This window comes from Saccopteryx bilineata, chromosome X, assembly GCF_036850765.1.
Source record: "Saccopteryx bilineata isolate mSacBil1 chromosome X, mSacBil1_pri_phased_curated, whole genome shotgun sequence".
Taxonomy (NCBI): Eukaryota; Metazoa; Chordata; class Mammalia; order Chiroptera; family Emballonuridae; genus Saccopteryx; species Saccopteryx bilineata.
This window is the reverse complement of record NC_089502.1, coordinates 129679678-129688478: the sequence shown is the minus strand read 5'-3', so window position 1 is coordinate 129688478 and position 8801 is coordinate 129679678. Positions and strand designations below refer to the sequence as shown.

The 8801-nt window shown below is 37.9% G+C and overlaps 1 non-coding gene across 1 annotated transcript; it reads left to right on the top strand.

The window, feature by feature from the left end:
• Positions 1-565: 565 nt before the first annotated feature.
• TRNAA-AGC (transfer RNA alanine (anticodon AGC)) lies at positions 566-641 on the top strand. The gene has a single exon. It is a non-coding gene; the product is annotated as a tRNA-Ala (tRNA).
• The last annotated feature ends 8160 nt before the right edge of the window (positions 642-8801 follow it).

Below are 8801 nucleotides of genomic sequence, written 5' to 3'. Positions count from 1 at the left end.
TCTTCAAAGCCAGGAATGTGTTAATCTTCAAATTTCTTTCTGTCCCTCTGCTTCTATTATCACATTGCATTCTGCCTGACTCTGACCCTCCTGCCTCCTTGTGATTATTCTGCATTATCTAGGTCGATTCAGTATAATCTCCCCAACTCAAGATTCTTAATCATATCTGCACATTTCCTTTTTTCATATAAAGTAACATTTACAAGTTCTTGGAATTGGTCTGTGTGCATGTTTAGGGGGTCAATATTCAGTCTACCACAGGGAGAGAAAGAAAGTAAACAGGTATACAATGGATGATTTTAAAGTATGATTTGTGCTCTGAAGGCAATAAATGGGGTAATGAGATAGAGCTGCACTGTCCAGGGTGGTAGCCGCAAGCCACACGTGACTGTTGAGTTCTTTAAATGGGGTTAGTATGAATGAGGAGCTGAATTTTAAATCTTATTTCATTTTTATATAAATTTAAATTCAGATAGCTACAAATGGCTAGCACCTACCATATTGGACAGCACAGCTCTAGGCTTTTTAGAAGACACAGAAAATAAACTAAAAAGAGTAGAAACAGGCCCTGGCCGGTTGGCTCAGTGGTAGAGCGTCGGCCTAGCATGCGGAGGACCCGGGTTCGATTCCCGGCCAGGGCACACAGGAGAAGCACCCATTTGCTTCTCCATCCCTCTGCCGCGCTTTCCTCTCTGTCTCTCTCTTCCCCTCCCGCAGCCAAGGCTCCATTGGAGCAAAGGTGGCCCGGGCGCTGGGGATGGCTCTGTGGCCTCTGCCTCAGGCACTAGAGTGGCTCTGGTCGCAACATGGCGACGCCCAGGATGGGCAGAGCATCGCCCCCTGGTGGGCAGAGCTTCGCCCCATGGTGGGCGTGCCGGGTGGATCCCGGTTGGGCGCATGCGGGAGTCTGTCTGACTGTCTCTCCCTGTTTCCAGCTTCAGAAAAATGGGGAAAAAAAAGAGTAGAAACAGACTCACAGAGAACAGACTGTCAAAAGGGAAGGGTATTAGGGGGCTGGGTTGAAAAAGTTGAAGGGATTAAGGAAAAAAACTTCATAGACACAGACAACAGTATGGTGATTACTAGAGAGAGGGAAAAGGGGCGGGGGAGGTAGAAGAGAGTAGAGAGGGGATAAATGATGATGGAAGGAGCTTTGACTTGGTTTGGTGAACACAATACAAAATACAGATGATGCATTATATAGAATTGTACACCTGAAACCTATGTAACTTTATAACCAATGTCATCCCAATAAATTCAATAAAGAGAGTGGAAACATTTAAAAAAATTAACTTAGATAAAATGCATTAAGATCTATAAAAGCATTCAATCCCCATTGACATTAATAGATGAAAGTGAGGCTGGTCAGGTGAGCAACTAGATATTTTCCCCTAAATGAGCAAAAGAGAAACACTCCTTATTACTATAGCAATCCTTCAATTCCATCCAGAGAAAGCACCTTCCATTTTTGGGTAAGGTAAAGCATTGCTCATAATAGAGTTGGCCCTTCATATCTGCAGATGTGGAACCCAAGGATATGGAATGCCGACTAAGGGACTTGAACATCAGTGGATTTTGGTGTCTGCAGATGGTCCTGGAAACCAATACCAATAGATATTGATGTTCATTTCCTTCCTTGTATATCAACATACCTGCCCTGGCTTCATGGTGAGCTGAGTGTATTTATTCACCACTTGGCTTTGGCCTTAGCCATGTCACTTGTTTTGACCAATGAAGTATTAACAACTGTGATGTAAGCACAGGCTCTAAACTCACTTGCATGGCTGATTTTAACCTCTTGCTTTCTTGTGATTGCCATGAGAATAGTCTACTCTAGGTAGCCACTGGTCCAAGGAGAATGTGGAGATATGGAGACAGACCTCAGTCCAATCTAGAGACTAAATCCTTGAGTCTGCATTCTCTCCTAGCCCAGCTGAAGTACAGCCGCTCTGCAGATTTGTCTTAAGACACAGAATTTTAGGTCACCTTGTTACTATTGTAGCATAGCTGACTAATACAAGAGGAAATATAGGATTTCTCTTTTCTGGGAGGACTTTGAACATTACTAAAGGAGGCTGAATTAGCCTCCATTATTCTTCTGAGCTTACTGTGGATTTTACATTTAACATGAGGAAGACCAGAGTGAGATTATTTGCTTTCAAGTTAGCTTTGTTCAGTGGTTTTAAGACTAGGGATACCTTCAAAGTCAAGGATTTGTGTAAAAGAAATTGCACAGCTCAGGAGACAAGACAGCTGAGTGGAACCTTTCACTTTAATTAACAAGGTCTATTTCTGGCTTCAATGACACACAGCTTTCTCCTTTATGAACTCACCATCTCTCAAGCTGTTACCAGGAAAGCAAGAAAAACATCACTAGCTAGCTTTCCTTCCAAAGTAAGTGTGATAAAAAAAAAAAGACAAAAAAAACCACACAAAAATAACAAAGACTTTTAAAGTCCCATAGTCCTTGAATTATGTGGCTTTCCTTTCAGTATGGTCACTAAAATTGAACTTGGCAATGCCTCTCAAATGGACATTATCTTTTTAGTGACTGAGGGCAAGCTAAGCCACCTCTCCTGTTGTTTCTTTGCATGTCCAAAGTTGAGTGAATTTTTCTCCCTGTGATTTTTGTTGCCTCCTGAGCATTAATGATCCTGGAATAGTATTGTCCTCTCCACCCGGGTGCATTGATTTTCCTGCTTGAATTGATGTAGTCCCACAAAGAGAACAACCCACTGTTATCGTTCTGGATACTCTATTCACTAGCTTGGCCACTCTGTACTCAGCTTAATCAGAAGTAGGCTGTGTCTATGGAAGAATACACAACTTTTTTATTGTGGGGAACTTCCTGAACTTGAAAAATGAGAATAGGCATCTAATCAAATATTAAGGGCACAGGGGTTCAAAACTTGAGTGTAGCAAAACTTGAATGTAAAAATTGATGAAATTATCAATGGAACAGCAAACTAAAGACTGCAAGATTTAAATTCTACTTGCTTATATATGTGCAGAAAAATCACTTCCTGTATGTTTGAATCTGGAAACAGAGGCTAAAAATCATTGTAATTATTGCTTCCATTTTTGTCTTATTTTGGATGAAGGTATTTATTCTCTGAGAAAGCCATTAAGTTAGGACAAGTACTGATATCCACACAGGGATGTTTGGCTCATTCCCTTGTGCTCTTGTTGCAGGTGTCAACTCAATTATATCATCCCTATTTGTGACATATGTCCAGAACTTGCTCCCCAGGCCAGAAAGCAGCCAAGTTATCCTAGTCTTTCTGTTGAAAACTAACTCAGTGATGCTTTTCCCTGACACTTCAATGGTGGATACAAAGCTGAAGGATACGAAGCTGAGTTGAGTAGGAAATTGACTAATAAGCTGGAGAGGTCAAATATAAGAGTATGGTTAAAGCCAAAATGCCAGAAAACAGCGGCAGGGGTTGGGTGCCAGGGAGGAAACATAGCTACCTACCCGGCAATCTTTGGACCAGGCCCTACAGTGAGGATCCGGCACCTGTGTGACTACAGGAGACTATGAGCAGGAGCAAGCTGTAGACGGTGGAGATGGGGCTTATCCTCCAAGCCTGCCTCTCCCACAAGGCTATGTGCTCTGAGGAAGCTTTTACCAAATTCTTCCTCACTCCCTAGTGCTTATTATATATGATCTATACATTTTGACAGCATGGTAAAATAATTACCTAGATTAAAAAGATACATGATATTTTTGTTAATGTATTCAAGTACTTCAAGTTATACAATGAGACTGTTGGGGTAGATCAGTGGTAGTCAACCTGGTCCCTACCACCCACTAGTGGGCATTCCAGCTTTCATGGTGGGTGGTAGCAGGGTAACCAAAGTATAAATAAAAAGATAGATTTAACTATAGTAAGTTGTTTTATAAGGATTTATTCTGCCAAACTTAGCAAAAATCTGACATAAAGTACTTGGTAAGTAATTATTTTTATATGCTTTAACTTGCTGTAACTCTGCTTTATACATTTTATAAAGTTACTTCCCTACTTTATAAATCACCATTACTGTGGAACTGGTGGGCAGTTAGAAAATTTTACTAACAGAGATACAAAAGTGGGTGGTAGGTATAAAAAGGTTGACTACCCCTGGGTTAGATGAAGAAATCTTCATATATATAATCAGTTGCAATTTGTGTAATGGAAGGACAGAAAAGAGAATTTAAGAGGTGAACTTTAGGTCTTGAAGAAAAAATGCTGGTCATAGCCAGGATTTTCTGCGAGCAAGCTAAGTACATGTTTTCAAAGAAAAAGGCTACTGTAATTTTCTGGAGTTAGTAAAAATGGTGGATCCCACTGCTGTGAAAATTATGTGGACTTCAAACACACCATTTAGGTTTTCTTTCTTTTCTTTTTTTCCTTCTTTCCTTCTTTCCTTTTCTTCCCTTCTTTCCTTCTTTCCTTTCCTTCTTTCCTTTCCTTCCTTCCCTTCCCTTCCCTTCCCTTCCCTTTGCTTCCCTTCCCTTCCCTTCCCTTCCCCTTCCTCACTTCCTCCCTCCCTTGTGTATATGAGAAAAGCACTTTGAAAAGAGAAAACACTGCATAAGTGCCAAGCCTTATTATCATCGCCACTGCCATGAATACCTTCTAGCCACAGAAAAACATGTTCAAAAGAGAAATCTGTCTGGAGATAGACTGGTGAGAAAAGTTCACTTGAGATATTCCACGCACAAGCTGCCTGCATATAGCACCATCACCCTGAAATCCCAAATCATGACTGTTGTCACTGTGTGTAGTACAATGAGTAGGTAAATGAGGACAGTGGGGAGAAAAGGTAAAATGCTTATATTGTGGTCTAATGGTAGCAATCTGTGAGCATTATATACTTTCACAGTACATCATAGTGTGGAAATAACAATCTACATTCCCGTTACTGACTACTCTCACCAATCACCATGCAGTACTGGTTTTTTGTTTGTTTGTTTTTGACAGAGACAGAAAGAGTCAGAGAGTGGGACAAATAAGGACAGACAGGAAGGGAGAGAGATGAGAAGCATCAATTGTTGCAGCATCTTAGTTGTTCATTGATTGCTTTCTCATATATGCCTTGACCAGAAGGCTACAGCAGAGTGAGCAACTCCTAGCTCAAGCCAGCAACCTTTGGGCAAAAGCCTGCAACCTTGGGGTTTTGAACGTGGGTCCTCTGCATCCCAGATCTATGCTCTATTCACTGTGCCACTGCCTTTTCAGGCAGCACTGGCTTTTTAGACTTTCCTTACAATTGCAGAAAACCTGAAAGAAATCTTCCACACATGAATGTCACATCTATTTGGCCTCTGGCTTTCCCAGAACTGCTCAAGTTCTCAAGTCTGTATTCATCTATACATTTCTAATATGTTTACATACACACACAAGCACATATACCTAGAACACAGGTTGGTCAACTATAGCCTGTGACCGAGATGTCCAAAATGCCCAAATTGTTACTGTTTTTGTATTGTGATTTAAGAATTGTCTTTACATTTTAAATGATTGAAAAAAAAAGTTCAAAGAAGGCAACTATTTTATGACAAGTGAAAATTATGAAATGTAAATGCTGATGTCCCTAAAGTGTTGTTAGTACACAGTCATGCTCACAAGTTTATATATCATGTATGGTTTTTTTCACAATGCAACAAAGGTGAGTAACTATGACATAGACCTTATGACCCCCAAAGCTAAAAATATTTACCCTGTGGCTCTTTGTCAAAAATTTCTCAGTGTAAACCATATACTTCAATAAAGGGTCAAGGTAAAAATTCAATGAAATTTTATATATGTGTTCCTCTCTATGACCACTACTCAGATAAATTTTTTAAAAAGTGTTCTAGCATCTGCAAGGCTACCTTCTCAGTAAACACTTCCTCCCAAAGTTACCCATTTTTCTAAGGGCTATCACCATGAATTTATTCTGCTTGTTTCTGAAATTTATATAAATAGAGTAATATAGTAGGTATTTTTTGTCTGGTTAATTTTATTCAACATCATGTCAGTGAAATTCACTCATGTTGTACATGGCAGTAGTTTGTTGTATGAATAATATTCTATAATTTAGTTATTTAGTCTCTTCCTGTTGTATATTGGGTAATCTTCAGTTTTTGACTATTTTGAATACATCCGCTATAAACATTTTTGTACATGGTACATGTATTTCAGTGACTATACACATCAAATTTTCTTGAGTAAATGTCTAGAATGAAACTTCTGGGAGGCTAATCTTTTTTTAGAAAGTAGACCTCCAATTTGATAGAAGCAAGATACAGTTGATAGAACCTTTTTAAAGTATGAAGCAAAATATTTTTTACTTTTGGAGATGCATACTAGAGTATTTTTTAGTAAATTTTGGGATGTTATTTAAAAGGCTATATAGCAAGAGAGATTATAATGGAGAATATATTTTAAAACTTACAAAATATGGTGATTTAAACTATATGATAAATCCATTAGGGCTCATTTGTCTTCTGTGTCTTTTAGTGCATCTGGAAACTTTTCCAGTAAAAAATAGAAAAAAGAAGAAACAGTTTGTAGAAAATAGTGAAACAGGTCTGCTATTATCCAACCAGAATACTAGGCATCAAGGAAAATTTCAACTTTTATAACTGTTATAACTGTGATTAGAACTGCATTCTCTAGTATGTGAAGAAGAAGAAAAAAACACCTGTCTCATTTATTATGAAAATAAATGCAGAAATCTAGCATAAGCTATGGAAACAAATGACAGAACTAAATTTATGAAATTTCACATCTAGAAGTTGCTAGGCATACATTTGTAGCCAGTATATTTACCTTTGTCTGTAAAGTGGGAATTTTTGAATTCAAAGTCACTATGAGCACAATAGATCTAGTAAACATCCAATATCGCAGTTACCAAAATGTTTTCTTGTGATGGGGACTTTTAAATCTACTCTCTTAGAAACTTTCAAAAACTTAATACAGTATTATTAACTATAGTCACCATGTTATACATTACATTCCCATTACTTATATATTTTATACATTAAATTTTTACCTTTAGACTCCCTTCACCCAGTTTGCCTACCTTCAACCCCATCAGCAATCTGTTTTGTGTATTTGAGCTTGTTTTTGTTTAAGATTTGACCTATAAGTGAGATCACACAGTATTTGTGTTTCTCTGTCTGATATCTGGCATAAACTGTGAAAGACTTCAGCATTAATCTGACAAAATATGTGAATAACCTGTATACTTAAAACTACAAAATACTGTTGAGAGAAATTAAGGAAGAACTAAACAAATGGTGATTCGTATCATCTTTATGGGTCATAAGACTAAGTGCTGTTAAATGTTATTTCTCCCTAGTTGATCTATAGATTCAATACATCTCAACCAAAATCCTTTTGTACAAATTGACAAGCTGATTCTACAATTCATATGGAAATAAAAAATCTCAAATAACCAAAACAATTTTAAAAACAAGGAAAGTTGAAGGACTAAAAACAAACAAACAAAAAACAAACTACCTGATTTGAATACTTATTATAAAGATGCAGTAAGCCAGGCTGCATGGTATTGGCACAAAGATAAACATATAAATAAGTGGAATGGAATAGACAGTCCAGAAAGAGGACTGAAGCTATATAAACAAGTGAATTTTAAAAAGTTTTAAATTGAATTTACTGGGTTTACCAATGACATTGGTTAATAAAATTATGTAGGTTTCAGGTATACAATTCTGTAATATATCATCTGTATATTGCATTGTATGTTCACTACCCCACGTCGAGACCCCATCACCATCTATCCCACCTCCACCATCTTCCACCTCCCTCTACCTGCTTTCCCTTCCTCAGTCCCAACACCTATAGAATGTAGATGCCAAGATTAAACCCCAATGTAAACCACGGACTTTGGGTGATTAAGATGTGTCATTGTGGCCTGACCTGTGGTGGCGCAGTGGATCCAGCATTGACCTGGAACACTGAGGTCACCAGTTCAAAACCCTGGACTTGCCTGGTCAAGGCACATATGGGAGTTGATGCTTCCTGCTCCTCCCCCCTTCCCTCTCTCTCCTATAAAATAAATAAATTAATTTTAAAAAGATGTGTTATTGTAGGTTCACCAGTTGTAAAAATGTAGCACTCTGGTGGGGATGTTGATAATGGTAGAAGTTATGCATGTGTGGGGGCAGGGAGAATATAGGGAAATTTCTGTATCTTTCATTTTTGCTATGAATCTAAAACTGCTCTAAAAATAAAGTATTATTTCAAAAAGAACACATAGGAGAGAAACTTTGTGATCTTAGGTTAGGAAAAGATTTTTAGATAAAACAACAAAAGCATGATACATCAAACAACAAATTGCCTTCATAAAAAACTGGATTTCATAATAAATGAATGTATCTGCTTAAGACACTGGAAAGAAAACTAAAAGACAAGCCCTAGACTGGAATAAAATATTCACAAAATGTTCACAAAGCATATATCCAAAAAAGGACTTGTATATAGAATTTATAAAGAACTCTCAAATCTTAAAAAAAAATAGAAAATGAGCAAATTTGAATACATTTCTCAGTGAAGGAATACCAATGGCAAATCAGCACATAAGATGCTCAACATCATAATTCATTGGGTAAATGCTAATTACATCTGCAAGATACCACTACATCTCTATTAGTATGACTAAGATTAAAAAGCCTGGTTGTCTTAGGTGTTGACAAGCATGTAATTAAACTGGAATTCTAATACACTGCTGTTAGGATTGAAAAATGGTATGCCCACTTTGGAAACAGAAAGGGAGTGACGTCAGAGAAATGGCGCCGTGAGGAGCAGTAC